Genomic DNA, 22,718 nt, shown 5'->3' on the forward strand with positions numbered 1-22,718 from the left:
TCATTATCTATGGTGCTCACTCACAAATCCAACAAGTATTTAATTTATCAAACTATAAAAGTGCAGAAATATACAACCTGTCAAATGAAGTGAAGCAGAGGCTTGATAATAACAAACGTACATGAGAGTGCCTGAATGTATCCTTCCATTAGCTCTACAGGGAAGAAACAAAAAGATGGAATTTAACATTTAGATGGACTGTTACTTTGAAAGATTTCTCTTGCTCAGTGGGACAGCTAAAGCTTCATGCCAAACTTTGGAATGTATTTTTATGCGGAACAGGGGCCATGTATTTTGTCCATCTGTGTCTTGTTCTGCAGTCCTGTTTGGTGGGAAAAGCTTCAGGGTCTTAAGGGTCTCTTGTACATATGACCACATACATTTTTTATACTTCAAAAATCCCAAACTTGCACTTTAAAGCGACACAGTGCAAGATATACTCTTAGCTATACCCTATCTTCCCGAATGGGGAGCTGCATAATTTACTGTCGTAAATATGAATTATGGTCTGAGCCTCCCCCCAGGGTTTTTTCGTGCATAGAGAATTGCAAGCCGGCCACCTCTGTCCAATTTTGTGACGCCTCTGCCTCACAAAAAAGTAAGTATTCTAGTAATCGTTTTAACGGGAAACATGACAGTGGAAACTGGATGTAGTGATAAACCGTTTATATGGATGAAAGCATGGGACAGAACCGTATTCGTGTCGTGATTGGGTGTTTTCATACATGTTTTTACAGTTTTTACTGGCTTTGTTAGTAATTTAGTGCTGCTCCTTGTGTCTCTATCATCCGCACTGCCAACCGAATCCAGTCAAACCAAGTGCGCCCCACCATCTCCTCCGGCTCTCCATACATTGTCTAAGTTTACAAATTCTGTTGTTTTTACCGTTGTCCGATCACACTGTTTGTGTCTGAGTGCATGCCGGTCGGTGTGTGTGTCAGCGTGAGAGAAAAAGAGCGGGCAGAGTAATTTATGAATGAATGCACAGCTATGAAGAAAGATTGAACTAAAATTAAGAAAAGTATCGATCATCATGTTGGGATCCGTGTTGATATTTTGGTGTAATTAAAAAATTATATTTAAACAGTAGCGGGTTAGATACGTTAGCTGAGTCTGTGAGAAGGAGAGGGAGGGTGTGTGTGTGTGTGTGTGTGTGTGTGTGTGTGTGTGTGTGTGTGTGTGTGAGTGTGCACATACTCATATGCTCAATGTAATATTTCCCCTGTCTTAAAACATGCTGTTAGCTTTCCCTCAAGTTCTGGGAATATCATACAGATGCTATTTTATTCAGTTATAGAAACAACAGACTTATCATTTCACCTAATGATTCGTATCGGCTAAGCTGTTGCATCGGTATGCTGCTTAACAGTGAGAGCTACTTACCGCTTATAGTGATGTTTGGCCCAGACAAACGTGATCATTGTAAGCAATTGTAAAATGTAATGGAATGATCATCTCCTGTGTTGTGACCATTTTGTTAAACAAAATACAACAGTGCAATTATACACCAGCGTTACACAGTACACTGCCAGGCCTCCAGGGGGAGCTATGGCAATGGCAGATTCCCCATCCTCCCTGTCGAAAGTTTATGTAGCATCACAATTATTTTGAAGCTGTAGAAAAACTACCCAGTGTTGCATTAAGTTCATCCGTTAGGTTTTAATATTTTTTTTTCAATTTGCTTGCAAGGAAAACAAAAAAATTGAAACATACAGCAAATTTAAATAAAGAGACCAAAAGTGGCTGAAAACAAGAGGGGTCTCATTTATAACCGTTGCGTACGCACAAAACGGGGCCCAAAACGTGCGTACGCCACTTCTCACGCAAAAGGTTGGAATTTATAAAAACAAACTTCACGGGAAAATCTGCGTATTTTTTAAGGCCACCATAGCTTCTCCTTCAAGCTTAGAAGCGAAGGGGTAACTGCAAAATGCTGCTTCACCCCGAGACGCCTCTAACTCCCATGCATTGAACCCTAAATAACGTCATCTTGTTGCATCCTCATCTGCACCAACATTTTAACTAAGTGACTTCTTATATTCACTTATTTGCACTACAGTTGGATGGAAACCCAACACGTCTGCAGGGCCATTTATTTTAAAACAGAACTTGTTTGGCCATGTAACCCAGCCCTACTCAATATTAACATCTATATCTAATGTAAATCAGTAGTCCTTGTGTAAAAAGTTTTATTTTTTCTGTTACAATGAAATCTTGGACTTGCAGAGATTTTTTATTACTTTCATTACATTTTTTTGATTTAGACGGATTTATTTGGTTGTACTCATTCCAGCAGTCCCCTGTGAGATTCAACTGTGGATATTTCTTCAATAAGTTTAGCTCCTTCTCTGGGACCACTGCAGATTTGTGTTGGAAGTCAGAAAAGACACTTCTGAGCCGCACAGAGGCCCTCATGATGATGTTTGGAGACATATTAGTGTCTGGAAACCTGACAATGTTTTCAACTAGACTTTCCTTTAATTTGAAAAGTAAGATCACCTTTTTTCTTACTGGTCTGTAGCAGAGGAAATGAAGATCCCTCAGAGGACATTAAACTGCCCTCCTGTGTATGCAGCACATTACAGATTCAAAGCATTATTCAATGGAGAGAAAGGCTATTAACTCTGCTGCTTTCTGGGACGCCGTCCAAGTCAGATCAGAATTCTGGTATGGTTAAATCCCCATAAGAGTTCCTGAGATGAGGCTTTTTTCCCCCTCCCGTACACGAGCCTAGGACACAGGCATAATGACGTTAGGCACGGTGGTCCTGTTTGGACGGCTGTTTGTTCAACAGCATATTCATTGGATGTTTGCTAATAAAACAGTTGGGAAAGCTGTGGCTGATGAATTGTAGCAGAGCTGTCTGGCTAAAACACTGTTTGGTTATCCTGGCCGGCACGCCACGCGTCAGCATGGTTACACTGACTTTGAAAAGCGTGTCAGAGGACGGCCGCTGGATTCTTGTGAAACCTTCCAAAGGTGGAGTTTGCTTAAGATGGGATATTAATAGGTGAAAAAAATGTGTGCTCTTACCAAGCATTGTTTGGCAATGCAGCCAGATTAATTGCAAGCATTTTGTTGGTGAATTATAAGAACAGTGTGTACTAAAATCTGTCACTGTTTTTATTCCCTGGCAAAAACAAATGGACTGACAACAATTAAGATCAGCAGTATGTGCTCTCACACAACTGATACCAGCATTTGATTAAGCATCTCTTTGGCTCGTGGACTACATCTGCCCTCATTTCGCTTTTTGATGTATTGTCCTTCCTTCTTTGTTTTGTTTTGGGGCAAAGTAAAAGAAGACAACGAGGCAAATTTCCTCTGGGAACTTGAGTCATCTTTCATGGATTCTGCGGGTGGCTATCTTCTTCCTCTGTTACTGGGAATCTTCGACAGCCGGTATTCTCCCACATCAATACCAATTCCTACTTGCAGAGATAGAATTGGTATTCATGGTGTGTCAGTGCGCTGTTTCCAGTGTGTTTTGGGTTGATTTCAAAGATCTGCAACCCATGTGCCTTATCTTTGTAACCTTCAGGTGTCACTCTGTAGCTTCAAAACACAATAGGCTATCAGACCTCTAACATATGGCTGCCATGTTAAATCCATTCATAAATCGCTATGAGTTAACTGTGGAACATCTCGAGTGTCAAAATGAAAAGCTTGTTCAACCCTTAGCATATTGTCATTATTCCTTGTGAGCTGTTGGTTCGTGTTTCCATTCACAAAGCTGCATTAAAGGAACATTCCACCAGTTTCACACATTAACTCATTAGGGCTCATATCATTCAACCCTGATGATGTCACCTGGTGTCTAATCACATACTGGGGAGTAAACATCAAGACACCCTTAATATCTGAGGTCCTGCTCATTCCTGGTATTAACATCGGTTTACGTCAGTTTACACCTTACATTAGAATGTTTCCCTGTGTCTCAGTGACCACTTGTGATCAGATTTCACTTCCCCACTCTATATGCAAATGGCTACATACTTCGTCTCCAAATTATGTTGTTCTGACAAGACTGGTCAGTTGTTAATGCATTATTAATGTGAGAGAGAGAGAGAGAGAGAGAGAGAGAGAGAGAGAGAGAGAGAGAGAGAGAGAGAGAGAGAGAGAGAGAGAGAGAGCAGGACAGGGGGGGCTTAGTTAATAAATGTGCAGCTCTGCAATAAGGTTTTACTCATTTGAAATAGAAAATCAATATGTTTGGCGGTCAATGTTGATATTGTGCCAGTGGCCAGAAATAAATCAATATATGGGAAACACTGAGAAGTGTAAAAAAAAGTGTACGTCATTATAAAACTGAGTAAGCGGTCCTTCATGTGGCCCAGGTCACATTGCATTTATATCTGTAGTAATTGTATTTTTATATAAATGTAAACATGTTTTTTTCTGTGGAAAAAATATTTTTTTTTACAGCTTTTGCTTAAAATAAACAGTTTTTCCACAGATTAATTGTTATTGAAAGCACTCCAGGCATTTCCTTTCTAATGTAACTTTGTAATTCAGCCACAGTCATGCTGTGATTGAGAAGTTCGAACACTTTCAATAACTGATGTTTACAGTGTTAACACACAAAAAGCGAAAATTCGGCACAATTTGCACAACCTTCACTTCATGTACCAATCGCTCGACCCAATTTGGCACTACTTCACACTCCCTTATCTGCATTAGACTCTGACTTTCCTTGTTTACACTCTGATGTCAATTACACATCACCTTGTTGTCAAAACACTACACACAATGTTCAGTTGTTGCACACACTTCTCAAGTAAAATCTCAAAGCATCAACCTACAACACACAAATACTCAAATCTCTAAACATTCAGGTCTGTTGAGCAATTTCACAGCATTTACACAGCCGAACAGGAGACTGACATTGTAGATATGGTTCGTGAGAACAACTCTATCACACTCAGACAAATAAAAACTAGGATCCTGGCTGACCATGCTACATTTAGAAATGTCCAGACCGTCATTGGACTGTATTCTTCATAGGAATGCCATGCTGATGAAACAAGTGTTCAGGGTCCCATTCGAACGGAACACAGACAGCATCAAGGAGTTATGGTGAGAGCTTGTACTTGTAAGTACCAACATTCAGCACTGACACATGCATGTATTGTACCTGTAATCCAATATTGTTCCTTTTCTACAGTGTCTCACTGTAGCCCACTGTGTTGACCTCTCTGTGTCCATACTGTAACTTGCATTCTCATGCTGATCCAGGAGCATGACACAGCTCATGTGTTGTACCAGTACATCTTTATTGATGAGGTGGGATTCAACCTGGTGAAGAGGAGGTGACGGGGCAGAAACGTCATTGGCCAGCGGGCCATTGTTGAGGTCCCCGGCCAGCGTGGTGGGAACATCACAATGTGTGCTGCAATGAATCACCATGGGATCTTGCACCGTCATGCCCACCTAGGGGCCTATACTGCTGCCCGTCTCCTCGTCTTCCTGGATGGCCTGCATGACCGACTGGTACCACCTGACCAGACAGATGACCCACAGTGGATCAATCACGTTGTCATCCGGGACAATGTGAGCTTTCAAGTGCGGGAGTGGTTCCAGGACCACCCACATTTTTCCATTCTATACCTTCCACATTATTCTCCTTTCCTGAATCCCATTGAGGAATTATTTTCAGCTTGGAGGTGGAAGGTATATGAACGGAACCCACAGGACCGGGTCCCACTGCTCCAGGCCATGGAGGAGGCCTGTGGCCACGTGAGTGTCGAGGCCTGTCAGCATTGTGTGTGTGAGGTTTTACGTTTTCTGTGTGCAGTTTGGAGAAAGCCGTTATTGTTTTGAAAAAGGTGTGTTAACGATTGTGAAAAACTGTAATTTTTGTGAAGGGGGGGGGGGGGGGGGGGGGGGGGGGGTTGAGTAGGCCGGTTTACAGTTCTGTACTGTTCTCTGTGTGTACCGAAATAAACCTTTTTATGCTGCATATTTATGTGCTGTTTTATGTTTGACTATGAAAAAAGTAGGCCTAAACTGAGACATTTTACAAAAGGAGAAATGGCTCATTCATTCATATGGTGTGTTCCATTTTGATGATTGTGTTTTCAATTTTTCACTTCAGTGTGCTGTAAATGCTTGGTAGTGTGCAAGCAAATGCTTAGTTGTGTGTTCCCAATGAATGGTATGTGTGTGTCATTTGAAAATATGGCTGTGTGTACCAAATGAAAACACGAGTTCCATTTTGTGAACAGGTAAGAGATTTGATGGCAAAGAGTCATCTTGCAAAGGGAGTGTCAGGTTTAGCATTTTGTGTGTGAGGTTTTCAGTTGTCTGTGTGCAGTTTTGAGAAAGCCGTTATTGTTTTGAAAAACGTGTGTTAACGATTGTGAAAAACTGTAAAACTGGGCCACTCGTCCCCTTTAATGTTTTCTGAGAAGACTTTTTCTTTGCTGAGCCAACTTTAAAACTTTGTTAACACTTAACAGAGATCATAGTGCCAAGAAATATAAATCTTTTCACATTTTCAGCAGGCTTCCCAGTCCAGCGACCTAGCAATGCACTCTCATATAGTTGGGAGACTTTCAAGAGACAAGATGGTCACAACAGTCAAAATGAAAGGCCATATAGAATGGGTCAAGCTCAGGGAAACACTGGATCTTCCATTTCCTTGACTGATCTTTCTTGTCAGGTAAAAGCTGATGTGTTCCAAGCTGCCAGTTTATGATGCAGAGAACTTGTATTCCCAGACTGAGATACATGTGTTACGTGTTTCTCACACTTGACATAGCTCCACCACAGCCACAGAATACATTACTCCACTGTTTCCATTGGCTGAGTGGCTCATCCACAACATTACAACCCGCTATCTGGTTTTAATGTTGTATCTGTGTGCATCTGTGGCCTGCTTGGAAAAAAAGTTATCCCTGAACGCTCGGTAATACGATTTCAAACTTATTTTCCAGTTAATTTTCTTTCCATGGCTTCATCGCCTGAACAAGTCTAAAATACACCCAAAAATACAGCCACACCATTAAAACCAGTTACCGGCTCTTATACTGTGCATGGCTGATGGGTGTAGAATCAATGGAGTTTCCCTTTTTCTGGAAGTAAATTTGAAAAATATATTCAGAGCACGGAATGACCGACGCACAATGAAACCAGTCCCAGAAGCTCTGCAGATTGCTCTCAAAATGATGCACCAGTCAAACAGCAGGGACACAGAAACACTGGAGGTCTTCAACTCACACTGAAGCATGACAGAACTTTCTATCCTGCCTTTACAGCTCAGACTTACCCATATGAGTCGAAGGCATGTCCTGGAGGAAGGTGTTCGTTGTGCGGATGGATCTGATCCCAGGACTCCATCTGGCCAAAAGTTGGAAAAGAGTTCAGCCTCTGGTCTGATTACACAGCGACCAGCTGGTGACGGCCTGTAGCAGTGTCACATGACCAAGTGTGTCGCTTTCGTGGAGCTAATAAGCAAGCATTTCATTTGTATCTTTAGCAATAAGTCCATGCCTACAGGATGTTACACAGCAACCAGGTGGTGAAGGATGCTCAGTGTTCTCATGATGATGCTGTTTTTGCATTGTCCGCAGGCAGTTTTGCACAACTCGGGTTCAGGTTTATTGCTATTTCCACACACTGTGGTGGACAGGCCATCAGGGGCAGCAGGACATTTCCTGGTTGCCTGAGGGTCGTTCTGGCCTGAACAGTCAACATGACCAGTGATAACAGAGCAAGCCTCAGACCCAACTCTCACTGGCGCTGCAGAGAAGAGTGATATCATCACATCTCTTGCACATTGCAACCATCTGCATCTTCTCCACCGATAACATTTAGAAGAGTCGCTCAGCGAAATCGAAGGAGGTCATGGTCAGAAGAAAAGGAAAGGTTGAGCAGAGACGGAGAGAACAATAATAGAAAGATTTTGACCCGATGAAGCTGGAGCTTTTAGTCCCAGGAACCTTTTTTCAAGGAACTAAAAGGTTCCTGTCGATGCTTGTTCTCGTGTTAAGATTAGGAAACTTAGCCAGCTGCCTTTGAACTTCAGACTGCTACAACACACTGGTCCACTCCAGTCCACCAGGTCCGATAATGAAGAAGACTATACAACAACAGTGACGTTTTAGAAATCAAGCAAATGTAGAACAGTAAACATGAGCTTTGAAGGGGAGCTGCAGATTGTGACAAATTCCTTTAAAAAGCTGATTATTGAGTCAATGCTGGCAGAGATGACTTGGAAACAAAGCTTCTTCAAAATATATGAAATACTGGACATAAAGTCAGTTAACTAATTGTATTTATCAGCTTAGTTAAATTGCTGGAATACTTCACAAAACAGGCAATTTAATCCATGAAGCCCCCCCCCCCCCCCCTCATTTCTATGAATATGACATCATAATGCGATCAAGATATATATATGTCTACATAATGCAACTAAGGTTGGAGGAATCCACATGTATTAATTTGATTATTGCTTTGTTCGAGTAAGACCTTATCCTAGTTAAGATTATCAGACAATGTTTACATGATAGTATCTTATTCAGATTATTGTCTTAATCGGGTTGATATCGGAATATTGGTGTCCATGTTAACATTGTGGTGTCACATTTTATTTTTCTTACAAGCGTCAGCTGATGGTCTTGCATGTTTAAGCCTGTATGCATGTGTATGAACTATGAGTGGTTTAACTTCTTACTGTATATATTGTCTCACTGTATATATTGTTGTTTTGTTGTTTTTGTTTTATGTACAGTGCACCAACCACACCATGGCAATTTCCAATATATGCAAATATACTCGGCAATAAAAAGAATTCTGATTCTGATTCTGATTAAAAGTGAGTTGGATTGGTGGATTACTGGTGGATCAATGCAATACTTTTGTGTTATGTAAGCTGCTAATTTTTACTCCTTGAACATTTTAAACTAGTCTGGTGCCAATTACATCAACAGAAGGGGCAAGCCTGCGAACAGAGTGGCGTAGTGGTTCATGTGGCCTGTTCTTAATTTCACTCCAGATATATCATCATACTCCTGCTGCCAGCCATGACATCTCAGACTGTGTTATATGTCTTGAGTCAAATACTGGTGGCATCATAATAAGGTTACCAACATGTAGTATGCACCTGTCACCCAGGAGAGATTTCCGAAGTGCAAAGTGTGCAGCTTTGATCAATCATTGCAATGGTGGCGTCAAGGGGCTGCAGCCAATAATTTATGTTAAAAAAAAACAATTCTTACATCATGAACACATTACACAGTTATCCAGGTGTAATATGGAAGTTTAAAAATAGGCAGACTTTGAATGACTCAGCAAGTCACACAGACACACAAATCATAGGAGACAGTTGAATGTGGCCTTTCAGAACTGGATCCTGCCTGTAAAAGTAGTTGGCCAACATGTTGCCTGTAACATTTCCTCTTCTGCTTGAATTTCCTTATCAGACTTCCACAGTACAGGCTGGGTGGAATGTTGAACTTCGGTGCTGATGACCCCCCCCATCTGCCAGCCTGACTAAAGAGGCTGTGAAAAGTGCTGGGTCCGAGGCTTGGTTCCACCTGATAACAGAAGCTTTAATGGCCTGACATTCTGAATGAAAGAATTTAAGATGGCAACACGGATGTGAACACAATGAATTTGACAAACGAGCTACAGCATTGATAGTGTATTGTCTGGTGGCTCCTGGATCGGATCTAATGCACCTTCTTTAACTATTCTTCATCCCACTGACACAGAGGACAGTGTGAACACCTCCAACAGTATAATACTTGACACAATCTGGTTGTTTGGCAAAAGTTAAAAAGCAGCAGCAGGCGGGGACCTTGAAGTGTGCAGACAACTGCTCATTGATTCCATTCCCTAAAGGCGCCGCTGCTGCTTGAATTCATCAACCAAATATCTTCTGGGGGGAAAAGTCCTTTTTCATCTTTGGACCAGTTGCCTCAATCTGCTGCTGACGCCAGCTGTATGAATAAAAATCTCAGAAGGTTGCTGCAGTGAAAAAAAAAAAACGCACACACCCGCCACACCACTCACACTCACTGTCAACTGTGAGTTTGCTGTGTGGAAGGGGTCAGAGAGGGGAGGGGGGAGGCTGGAAGATCAGGCCAATTGTGTGTCACATCAATCAGGGGAATGTTCATCCAGCAATCAGTCAGTGAGCCGGTGGCGGCAGGGCCATCAATAAGGCAGCCCCTGACAGAGGTCCTGGAGACTGTAACAAGCCCTCTTCCTCCCAGTGTGTCCCGACGCACAGAAATTCAACAGATAGAACAGAGGGAGGCCGCACCATTCAAGTCAATGACAGCTCACAAGTCAAATGTGCCTGCCTCCTATCCAAGATTTAAAATCAAACAAGGCATTAAGTCAGAGGCCTGGTTCACTGGCAGAATACAGATTTCACCTTGTTTATTTATTTGTTTGTTAAAGGTGCACTAAGTTTTTGTTTCATCTTCACGCACCTAAAACTGCTTTGCTAAATGTTCTGCTCTGCAACAGTAAAGAAGCATTTTCTTACATTTCCTTTATCTTTAAACCAGCTCCTGAATTATCTTTGGTTAAACATAAAGAATGGATTCATCTATTATTGCAGTGATTGGACACTAGTCTTTATGTAATGGCAGACAGGATAAGAGCATAATACAGACGTATAAGTGCTGTTTTCCCATTCTAAGCTACATTAATCAATAAATTAACAATGAGTTGCCACTTGTAGGGACAAATCCTCAGAGAATTATTATTCGACATCCTCGTTCTTTCCCTCATCTTTGTAGAGACTTTTAGCCTCTTTAAGCTCATTGTAATGACAGTTTTGGCCTAAATCTTCCAAAGCAGTCAGTTCATTTCAGTAAAAAAGAAAAAATGTTGTATGCACAAAATAAAACAGTCTCACAATGCCATTTTAAAGCCAACTATTTAACTTCTGATGCTTTTCACATTTGAGTATAATGGCCATGTTAAGGAAAGAAATTCTGAGATTTCGAGAACATCGAAATATTAAGAGAATTAAGTCTTATTATTACCAGAACAAATTTTTAAGGGGAAACAACTTTTGGGAAATAAAATGATATATTTTTTTTCTTGAACATTGGAAAATAGAAATATTAAAGCATTGACAGCATAGACTGTATAAATAGGGATTAACACACACTGGCTGCAGCCTAGTCTGGTAGGAGACACTTCACTGATCTTCGGCCAGAATACTTTTACTTTATGATTTAGAGTTTACTTTTGTGAGATCATTGTTAATGAGTAAACGAGACATTTACCTATTTTCATTGAATCCAGGAGAAAGTGGATCTGTATGTCACTGCTGATTTGATCAACAGATTGGAACTGAGAAAAGTGGATAGGCTCCCCTGATGCAGCAATTTCTCTTTTTCTTCTTCACTAACAACTCCACTTGCCCAAGTGAAAATCTAAATTTCGCAAGCAATCAGCTGTGACAATATGTTTCCTGTACAGTTTTCAGTTTGTGCATTGAGTGTGCTCTCTATTCAGAGAAAACTACATCTGTAGATGTTTAGTCTCTCTCATATCAAAGCAATCACAGACGGAGTGAGGTTTCTGATTACCCCGTACCAATTTGAGTAGTTTGTGATTTCACGATTTCTGGAGATCAGACCTTTCAAATGTTGCCTCGCTTCTCCATTTGAAGCAGCTGTCGTGCGAAGTCGCCAGAATCTACTTGAATTTATGCTAATGTGTCCCCCCCCCCCCCGAGAAGAGTGTCGAAGCAGAAACTTTGCCACGACACTCTGAAGGTCTTCTTCTATCTGTCTGCTCTAGCTCTATCTCCACTGTGCTCCCTCTGCAGCGAGGTGCCAACTCCGTGCCTCTTATTCAAATCGAGTCACGCAACTCAGTGGGAGCCCTCCAGAGGACAAAAGCAAGGAGGACTGGACCATGAAAGGAGATTAACATTTCACAGATCTGAAGACGGAGCAGCGCGGCCACCACTGCTGTTCCCAAACTAAACGGAGCAAGTGTTTGTTTATTCCCTTGTTTCAATACTATATAAAATAATAATAACCTTTCAGGACTAGAGGAGGCATAACAGTACAATTACAGTTTTTCCTGTAAAAAGATGAATAACTGTTGGCAGTTGCTTTCTGAACTCCCAGTTTGAGAAGTTGCATCCTCTTGCTGTTCCTGAGTCTCGCTGGCATTTGCACAAGTTGTCGATTAGCACACAGATTACTTTTCTGCTGTCAGCATATTCATCTGAACTAATAAACTGAAGTGTTAAGTTGTTCACATTTTTGCTGATTACCTGTCACCTGTGACGTCCTGTATATATTTGTGGTTGTCATGTTAGGTTGTAGAGGCATCCATCCATCCCACAGTGCTGACCTGATGTGCACTTTCCACATGTTGATATAGTAATGCAGTGCAAGATTTACTCCTTCATTAGAACCACTACATATACTGTACCATTGCACTACAGTACTTCTAGCACTTCTACTATATTTCTCGATGCAAAAGATGACATGAAAGATGCCAAATGACCAAAAGTAATGTGGAACTATCAAATTTAACTGGACTATAAAGGGTCTGATTTTATATATGACACAGACATAATTCTCAATGATCTCCTCCTCCTCCGCAGTTTAGACACATCAGTGATTCAGTGATGTCATCCAGTTTATCTCGGGTTGGAAACTGATAAAAGTTTACACAACCAGGAATGAAACATGATGTAACAAAGATGAACGTGCCATTTGAAAGACAGGAAGGAAGATCCACGGATCAGATAGGCTCACTGCACTTCCATTTTTTAGACACCTATAGTTTTAAGAAATATACCACAGCAGTGTTTTTCTATTAAAATCAGTTGTCCTTACTCTGACTGAGATTTTGTTGTGAAGTAACCTCCCAGATCTGCAGATCAATGTGTCTTTTAAATGTACACGCTGCAGACGGAGTTCAGTTGCTCTGACTCTGATTGAGCGTGAGAGGCTGTTTCCTGTGATGCTCAGATCCATGTGTATATATGAGACCCTCAGAAAGAGGAGACATTGGTGGGTTGGGAAACCAAGAGCTGGTCCAGGAGCTGGGGCCAGTTAGAGAATCAGCTGTTTATCATCAGACCTGTCATCACAAAAATTATTATTAACTACAGGGAGTCAGTTGGTCCTGCTGAGTGACTCAGCATCTGTTTGTTTTGACGTCAACGTATAAGGTATCTGTTTATCCAATCAGCCTAAAAATCCGACATTTGTAGATGTGAGACAGGTCTGGCTTTAGAATGACTGATGTGGCAGAAGCAGTGAAGGAGGAACGCTTTCTCCATCAGCCTTCACGTAAGACGTTTTCAGGCATGACCTCCGGAGGAAGTCTGGAGAGTAGGCTCCTCCAGACTTTATACCAGGAGGCCAGTCGTACCTTTGAGTTCACACATACAGCCCTTACCGGAGAAAGTCCAGGGGATCTGTGGTGTTCAGTGCACATCTGAAAGCAGCCATACTAACAGATGCACCTTTAACAGGAACTGGAAGGGACCTTTGGTTTTGGGGGGAGATTTTCTGGGGCATTTCTCTTGTTGAGGGATATGATGTGACAATTTCTCACCTGAGCAGAGATTCTTCAGTTGAGCGCCACTGGTGCAACCCACTAACATCTGGCTTTTTGTCTGCTATGGGAATGGATACAATCAGTATTCACTCCAAGGTCAAATGACTCTGCAGTAGACCTGTTTTTTATTGGTTACGGCTTCGATCGGCAGTAATTGAAACGGGACACCTGGGTGAAAATAATAATTTGGCAAGACAGCGAGGAGAGAGAGACATTTTTGGCAACGAAGATGACGCACCAGGGGAAAAAAACAGCAAAGCTTATTCCTCTACCGGCAATGGGAAAAGAGTCAATCGCCTTTTTTATTTTTGGTGGGATTACCTGTGTGGAAAATACCTTCCTATACGCTCTAATTTTGGTATAAAAGATGTATTACTGGAGGTTGGTGCAGTGTGACTTCAGCATCCTGGCTTCACAGCAGAAACAGCACAGCAGTAATCACAGTGTTAAAGTGTGACACGAAGTTGCCGTGACTGCATCTTCCACTACTGGCAGCAGTCTGCTGGTGAAGAAGACTCCCAGCACTGAGCTGTCAGCTGGGACGCAGGGTTTCCCACCCTACTCCTCCTCCTCTGCAGCTGAAGTGAACTGGCAACGTGCAGCTGTGTCTTTAAGTATCATCCACCAATCAATCTGAAAACAAAGAGCCGCTTTTATACTCACGGACAGTAGAATAAATCCAAACTGCACACTGACAGAACACACTATCATGTCGTTAACATTTCATGTAGCTGGAAATAAAATCAAATGCTTTTTTTGTATAATAAGCTGGTAAAATGTCACAAAATAATAAAGAAGATATATCAGAGCCATCATTCTACGTTTATAAATAATGTAAGGAAATGCCAAATTAAAACAATGATTTATTCGACTGAATTACAAGTGATTCAATAAACCATTTTGCAATCATGTAACATTTACAAGTTGTATAAAAGCAATACATATATGACTGTGTGTGTGTGAGAGAGAGAGAGATGACAAAATCTAATCATGGACCAAATCACCAATATGTGCTTACATTTTACTTTTTCCTTCGGCTTTGATATTTGGTGCACAGTGTTTTAAAACCAGGACTATGCTCATAAAATAGTTCATCCCTGTCAAGGGGTATGTTTACCACTGAAATGAGCTCTCTGAGGTACCCTGTCCACTCTCCTCCATCCCCTGCTCTGCTCTCTTCTCACAACCTCCTCCTTTGTCCCTGCTGGTATTTGGCTGGACGGGCGTCTCAACAGTCTGGGGTGCACTAGGTGAAGGACGTGCAGGTGTCCAGTGGCTCTGAGGTCCTGGGTGCATGAAGAGGTTCTAAATGCATCATCCTGAGCACCGGTCTCACACCAGAGTGCAACAATGTTAAAACAAAATGATTCATGGTGGACATTAAAGCTGTTTTCAGGCACGAACTGACGGGTCTGGACTTTCTCTATAGAGTTCCCCTTCACACATGAACAACGTGTATTTATTGTAATAATTCTGCTCCGGAGATCAAATGTTTTTTTTCACAGCACAGTGACACAATTGTTGGCCTTTATCACAAAAAGCTCTCTTGACATCTTCGTCTGCGTCTTCTATGCGTATGGCAACACCCTTTCATCTTGAGATGTTTCTATTCTTTAGTTGTTTTCATGTTTGTGTCTGTCACTAGTTAGAAATATCAGCAATATGCCCACTTGCTTGTAGTGAGACTCCAGAGGATCTCCTGCTGTGTTCTCACATCAACTCATTCGGACATTATCCAGAGTTTTTACCAGGCGGCTGGCCAGGGAAACTGCAGAGAAAGTCCAGAGGCTGTCACTCCAACATTTGTGTTTGCACATACAGCCCCTCTGGAGAATGTCAGGAGATTCTTCACACTTCAGTGCATTTCGAAATTTGCTTCAAAGTAGTAATTTGCCTCCAGGCCTGATGTTTTCTGCTCAAATCTTTCCTCCAAGATTGTTATTTCAAGCTAAATCCCACTTCTCAATACATCCACTTGGAAAATAGGGGGAAACAACACCGATGATGTTTCTCTGCTCTGAGTTGAATGTGTTTCAACTTGAGGTGCTTAGAACCTCAAGTGGAAATCAGTGCTCCGAGCTTTTCATAAAATAACAAACAACTGGAAAAAGACGGCTTTAGCTGCAAAAAAACGCATCCTGTCTGATCGCCGTCTAACGGAACTTGCAATCAGATGGTGTTATGGAAAGTGTAGGATACAGCGCTTCTGCAGCTTGCCCCATATGGGAGATTACAAATTAAGATCTGCCTCCGCAGCCTCCATGGACTGCAACGTTCATTACATGAAAGTATTTTTTATACCAAAGAAAAAGTCCCGATGGGATGTGTTGACAGTGTGTTATGTGATTTATCCATAGTAACCCATTGTGTCTGAAAACAGATGTTGCTCGGCGGTTGGTGGGTAAAATGATTAGTACGATTGTCATGTCTGTGCATCAAGAACAGAGCTGAGGTCAGGACGTGTTTAGCCACACTTAGAGGAAGGAGGGCGAGCAAACGACCAGCCTCGGTCACAAGTGAAAAATAAACCTGAATCTCTGATTGGTTTGTTGGTACATTAACACAACCATTCATAAACCTAGTAGTTAAAAGGTTGTGCCTACAGAGAAGAAAACGTCCACCTGCGCTCACTCACTGTGTCTGGTGATCACATGCTTGTTGTTTGTCAAAAAAGAGTGTCCCCAATAATATCTCCCATCTATCTGTATAAAAACTAAAATATTTCCATTCTTAGAGTCGTGTTTACTATGCGTGCGATGGTATTTTTTCTTAATGACATGTAACAAGTGTCCCTCGGCTAGGAATGTATTTGACGATAGTGTGGTTATGTTAGGTTACATGTGAAGAAGATGTGCTATGATATATGTGACAATCCCATGCTAAATTTTTTTTTTTACATTTCTCACTTTATGACTGGACAATGGGATTAACTCCACGTTTCACTCAGTTATAAAAGTTGACCAATTATCTTATATATTCTTCCTGATGTTAAGAAAACTATTGAATTCAAAATGATATAAATGAATTACACAACTAAAATGGCATAAAAACTAACAGAATATATACACACAAAGACTTATATATATATATGTATGAACAGGAATTAAATCAGATACAGAACCTAAATGCTTGTGTGAATAGACCCCCCACTCCCTTCCCCCCCACCCCAGAAAGATGCTGTGTTTGACCAAAGTTTGAGCAGTTTTCGTTCCTATTACTGTGTGAATTGTGTTTTTGTCATTTCCTGTCTCTCTTCATTGCAGTCCTTTTCACATATTTCTGTGCACCATCAGAGTTTACTAACAATAGTCTATTTTGTCAGAATTATTTAATGCTAAAGACACTTTATTTGTTATATTCTTAAAATTTTTATTTGAAAGGAACTGCACATTACTTCCTGTTTGCTTTCGTTTGTGACATCAGACCTACATGACAGCAGGCCCAAAGATACAGTTGATGTACCTACACAGGAGTAGGCAGATTAGCAGAGCAGATATTCATTGAACCAGCTGTGTGTTGATAAAACCTTTAGAAAAGCTTCTACAATGTGAGGAAGAGTGATGGCCGTGTGACCAGGAAACATCCCAGCAGGGGAGCGTCACGTGGCAGACAAGGCGCAGGTGCCCGAGCACAAACATGCCGCGCTGTCCCATCCATCGTGGTGCTCCGGTCAGTCGTCCTAAAGGCCACTTCATCACGCCCTGACAATGGGACAGAGCTGCTCACTGAGTCCACTGGCCTGGGACGGGAGTGGAGTCCTCCTGCAGTTTCTTTCACATCACTGGTGTTGGAGCCGACATGACTCAAACAGAGTAGGTTTCACGACAAGAACGGGACATTAAATGGGCTCCTCACATGCTAAACCGGGGATTCACTGATTCATTTCTGAGATATGTGATGCCTTTTTGAGTCTGATCGAATTTCAGCTCTGTAATGTGTTTTTTTCTCGTACAGTACACGGGGGGGGGGGGGGGGGGGGGTGTTCAGCAATCAGATGCTCCAGAGCGACTGGCCAAATGAGTTTCAACCATCCCACAGGCAGTTGCATGAATTTCTGACATAACTGATTTTGGTCGGCTGTCTGTAGGCTCTTGTACAGCTATAGTCATGAGACGATTCCCCCCAAATCAACACATTTAATTTCACTGCATCTGTGAGAAGTGGCAAAACACAATTGTGGGGAAAAGTGATCAATTTATAATATAGTCGCCTCAATACAAGTTTGCTTTCTTTCTGCAAAACAGCCAAACCCAAAAGCACACATATTTCAAGCCACCTGCAGGTTCATATGCCGATGTCACCGTTTTTGGACACTACAGCGCACAGAATCACACAGCATCCTGGTTTTGTAAGTCTGTTTTGGAGTGTGGCTCTCTTGTGTTTACAGCATTGAAATTAGATTTTTCAAGAAAAAAAAGACCAACGCTTCACTTATTATTATTATTTTTTAAATACAGAAATGTACAAATGTGTTTGGTCCCATAAATGATGCTATTATGAATCACTGCTTTGTGCTAACTCTGCAATCACTATACCATTGTTGTAGATATTCAGGAAAAAATAAATGTAGCCATTATATATGATCAGGTAGCACTTTGTAAATCAACTTAAATTCCATGCTCATGGTCCAGAGATACAGTCAGTTCTGAACTCGTCCCTCTGACCAGTTTTTTTTTTATCCGGAGCATCAGAAACTTTTCTTCCTCTCTTTCTTTTCCTCTGTATCCGTCGCTATGATTGCTCCCTTCTTCGGCTCGCGTAAACCTTCTTGTTGACATACATGCTGCAACAGACTCAACCAATGGTAAACTGTTAAATTGAATAGATTCGGTGAAGAGCTTAAATGTAAAAGTCGGACGCTCTCAAGGAAAGAAAGCAAATAGACACACACCTCAAAATGTTGAACTATTCCTTTAAGGCCATTATTCGCTAACTGTAGACCTTATTAAAGATGGGGTTATAAAGCAACCAGTTAACTTTGGTGGAGCGGAGCTACTGTACTGACAGACCATTATAAGTGAGGGAATCAGAATTGCATATCACCTTCCACACGCTACAGCAGGTAGCAGGACTAAAGTAATTAAGCAATTGTCATTTCTTTCATACACTATAACCAAGGCTCAGAGGTTGATCTTGTTACAGCGTGTTGAAAACAGAATCTTTGTGAGTCCCTGGGTTATTGGGTGTGTTGTTGCTTCTCCAGAAACCAGTTGGTTAACACCTTTCATCTAATCTCCTCTCAGAGAGTAACAAACTCACTGCGCTTCCTCTTGCAACTCATTTGGGAAACATTTTGGATGATTACTTGTGTGGGATGCGGTAATGCAATTATATCTGTGCACGCTGCGGTGCTCAGGGCTCGGAGACTGACATTAGACTTGATGGATTCAGCCATCAAACACATTCTCATGATTGTCATGTGGCAGTCAGTAACAATGTGCCCACTTCCCTCCCACTCAATCTTACGTCCCTACAGTAAACTATTACATTCACTTTACACGTCCTGAATTATGTGAGCTGGTGCAGGATAATGAGGTAAATAAAATTGAAGCAGAAAACCACTGTCATAAATGTTTGTAGGCCTTCTGCTGTTTGAAAATGAAAAATATTAATCAGAGAAAAGAATATTCTTTTTGCTTTCTCTCACGCTTAATTGACACAAATAAACAAGTTTGATTTAATGACTTTGACAAGTCTTTGACAACTTTTCCAGTTTCGACTGCCACTGTGGCTCAGAGACTTTGGCGTGCACTCAGTTGATCTCCCCGTAAGTTGCTGATATTTTCATAGGCAGCTCCTGCAAATTCCAGCAAGAGTTGGATCACAATATTTTTTTTCCAGATTGTCTGTGTTCGGCAGTTTGTTGGAGGAGCAGTCTGAGGCAGCGATTTTGAAAACTCCGTGCACTCCTCCAGCGCTATGGGAGGTTTGCCACAGAGGCCGAGCTGTTTGTATGCACTCAGGGTCTTTTTGAAGCTCTGTCTCTCGCTCCCAGACACACACACACACACACACACACACACACACACACACACACACACACACACACTTTCTTATGGTCATGTTAAAACAAATACAACATGTTGATGGATTTTCCTTAGATGTTGTCCCAAGGTTTTTGGAGTCTGGCTTCATGTCAGTGGCAACGTCCTCATCCGATATCAATGCTTTTGATTCAGTGTCACTGTGCTGTGATGCCACACACCACATGACAAGGAAGACCAAAAACTATTAAAACACACCTCACTGTTGCACTGAGTGACATATTCTTTCATGAACATGACCACACAATAATATATTTTGCCTCTACATTTACATAAGTCCCAAATACTCAGTGTATTAATCCACCACAACAAATGTTTTCCAAATGTCATTTTTGTCACATATATTACAATCAATGCTTGCTTTAAAATGTGGTTGATTTTGTTATTTCTATGCCCATATTGATTTTCATCCACAGTTCCAGGAATACAAACATTGGGAGAGAATATTAGTATATTATATACTGGTTGAGCAGTAATTAAAGTTAGATATATTAAGTTTACAGATGCCAGTCAGGTGAAGATTTGACTGCAAGTCCTCTAAAACAAGTGACATGACCTTACATGTTATTAAAGGCACAAGCATATAAAATATGTATAAATCCACACATGAAAATAGTCTCCACCAATAGCACCACGTCATGAGTCCCGGTGTCATTTGTTAGAAAATAAATGTTTTAGGAAATTACAGATTTTTTTATTTAAGAGACTATATATTTGTGGCTGTTTTAAAAGATTTACTTTACAAGTCAAACGTATTAAACAACACATGCATTACATACAGATGCTTGTTAAGGCCTCTGAGTCCAAGAGGAGAATCAGTTGCCTGAAAATTTATTTTCTATACTAGTTTCTCAAATGCAAAAGCAGGAATATTTTATATGAAATGTAATTTCATATAAAATATGAAATGTAATTTCATATATTAAGAAGATCAGGGTTAGAGAGAGATCATGATCAATCAATCTGTTGAACAAATTTTATTTGTATAGCCCATATTCACAAATCACAATTTGTCTTACAGGGCTCAACGAGGTGCGACATCCTCTGTGCTTAACCCTCGACAAGAATGAGGAAAAAAGTATAAGAAAATGTTTGACAGAGATGAAGGGAGCAGCAATGATGATTGTAACGATAGAGTTATGTCAGTAGCAGAATATGTGACTCGGCACATTGTATATCTAAGCAATCTAGCTGTCATCATAATCCACATTCAGCTGCCACTACGTTTACAATCCACAATGTGGCCACAGACGCCATCTTGGATCTACAATGATAAAGCACAGGGACACTGGGGAAGAAGTCAGGTCAGTATCATGTATTGATGAGACATGAATGTGATGAAGAGGGAGAGGACAACAAATTTAGTTGAGAAGTGCTCTCTGCGCCTGCCACCACCCCAATGAGTGCTGTCCTTCATTCATTCCTTCATTTAGTCACCATGCAAACTGAAAAACAGGGCTGAGCAAAACGCGTTAAAAAAAGTGACGATGGAAGTTCATGAACCCTTGAAAGTTAATGCAAAAAACAGAAAAAGAGTTTCTACAGGTGGCCAAACTATTTTTCTGATGACTCCACAACCCTTTGTAGAGTCACTCTACTGCACCCTATGCTGCAGCATGAGGATACAAACAGCGCTGCAGTCAGCACTGCATCTTTTAATCAGACTGGTAGGTCCTACAGCAAGATAATGAGTCACAGTCTAGATGAACCGAACCAGACGGTGGTTTCACTTGATCAAGTGCCGCACAGACTCTAGACTAAACCTCATGGAGCTGGTTTGGAACGATCTGGACTGAAGTAATCTACAATGCGACACGTAGGCGTCGCAGTTCGGCTGCTGGATGAGTCAAAACTTTGAGTAAATGTTCGATTCATGATGAAACATTTCACCCTTCCACAGACAGGGTGAAGAAGTCAGACATTATATAGGGACACACCAACACATTGTTGGTTTTGGCCTTTCCACTGGATTTGTTTATGTAGCACATACATTTATACCGTGATTTTGTGTACATGGAGCCAAGAAATTTTTTTCTACGCTCATAAAAACATTAAGTCTATATTATTCTTAATGTAGTTTTCCCATAATTCAGTATTTCTGGGTTTAACTGTCTTGAAATAGACAAGAAAAGGACAACTTTATTCAAGGAAATTAGAGTATTTGAAACAGCTGAAATAATGTAACCCCACCTGCAGATATTTTTTTTCTGTTATTCTAAGAAAATGAGATTTTCATGGTTTAACTGATAAAAATGTAAGAATGGAAAAAGACATGGCTGTTGCTGCTGCCAGAAATTCATGATATCCTGTGTATGGGATGTTGTTGTTCCCCCCCTCAGGAAGCACCTACAATAAAGTTCCCCAAAACAGCAAAAAAATTAAGCTGTTAAATCATTTTGTGCTCTACAGAGTAACAAAAAAGAATCGTGCTTATTTGCAAATGTCCCACATTGTTGCCACAAATTCCCTTAGCACACTGCAAATGAATGACGATTGGAAGTGAAGGCAGTGTCCCCTCCACGCTGCGCGGCTGCCAGTATTCGCAGGACTCCCAACAGTCCTGCCAACTGCTGCTTGTCCCCTCTCTCTGGCAGACACGTCTTTTGAGGGCCCCTCACCACTCGAGCCTTTGAACGTGGCAAAGGCTCCAGGACACACTGTACTGACAAGATAAAGACTGCGCACATTAGAGTGTCCTAAATTAAAATAATCCATGTCTTCTCAACTTCTTTTAATTTCATGCATATAATGCTATTTGTGGCATTTTTAAAAGACGCTGCAGGATCTGCGTTTATTCAACCCTGTTTGCATTGTGGGCCACAAAAAGAAGGCCGCTTTTATCTGTGACCTCTTCCCTCCTCATCAATACCATCTTTGTGTCTTTGATCGCTGAGCTCATACATGCATGAAGTCTGCATTTAAGCAGTTTTTGGTACTGAACCGTAGATATTGCCAGCGGGTGGATCTGAACTCCGGGAGAACATATGGGGTCAATTAGGCTGAGTTTGCTCCTGGACGGCTTTCAACTGATCCACAGGAGGGACCTGCAGAATAGGTGGTCTCAGGCCATTTGGCAAGGCAATTGTGGGCAGCCTGCGAGTTAGCGACATGAAAGTATCAGGT

Source organism: Pleuronectes platessa, chromosome 17 (genome assembly GCF_947347685.1).
Source record: "Pleuronectes platessa chromosome 17, fPlePla1.1, whole genome shotgun sequence".
NCBI lineage: Eukaryota > Metazoa > Chordata > Actinopteri > Pleuronectiformes > Pleuronectidae > Pleuronectes > Pleuronectes platessa.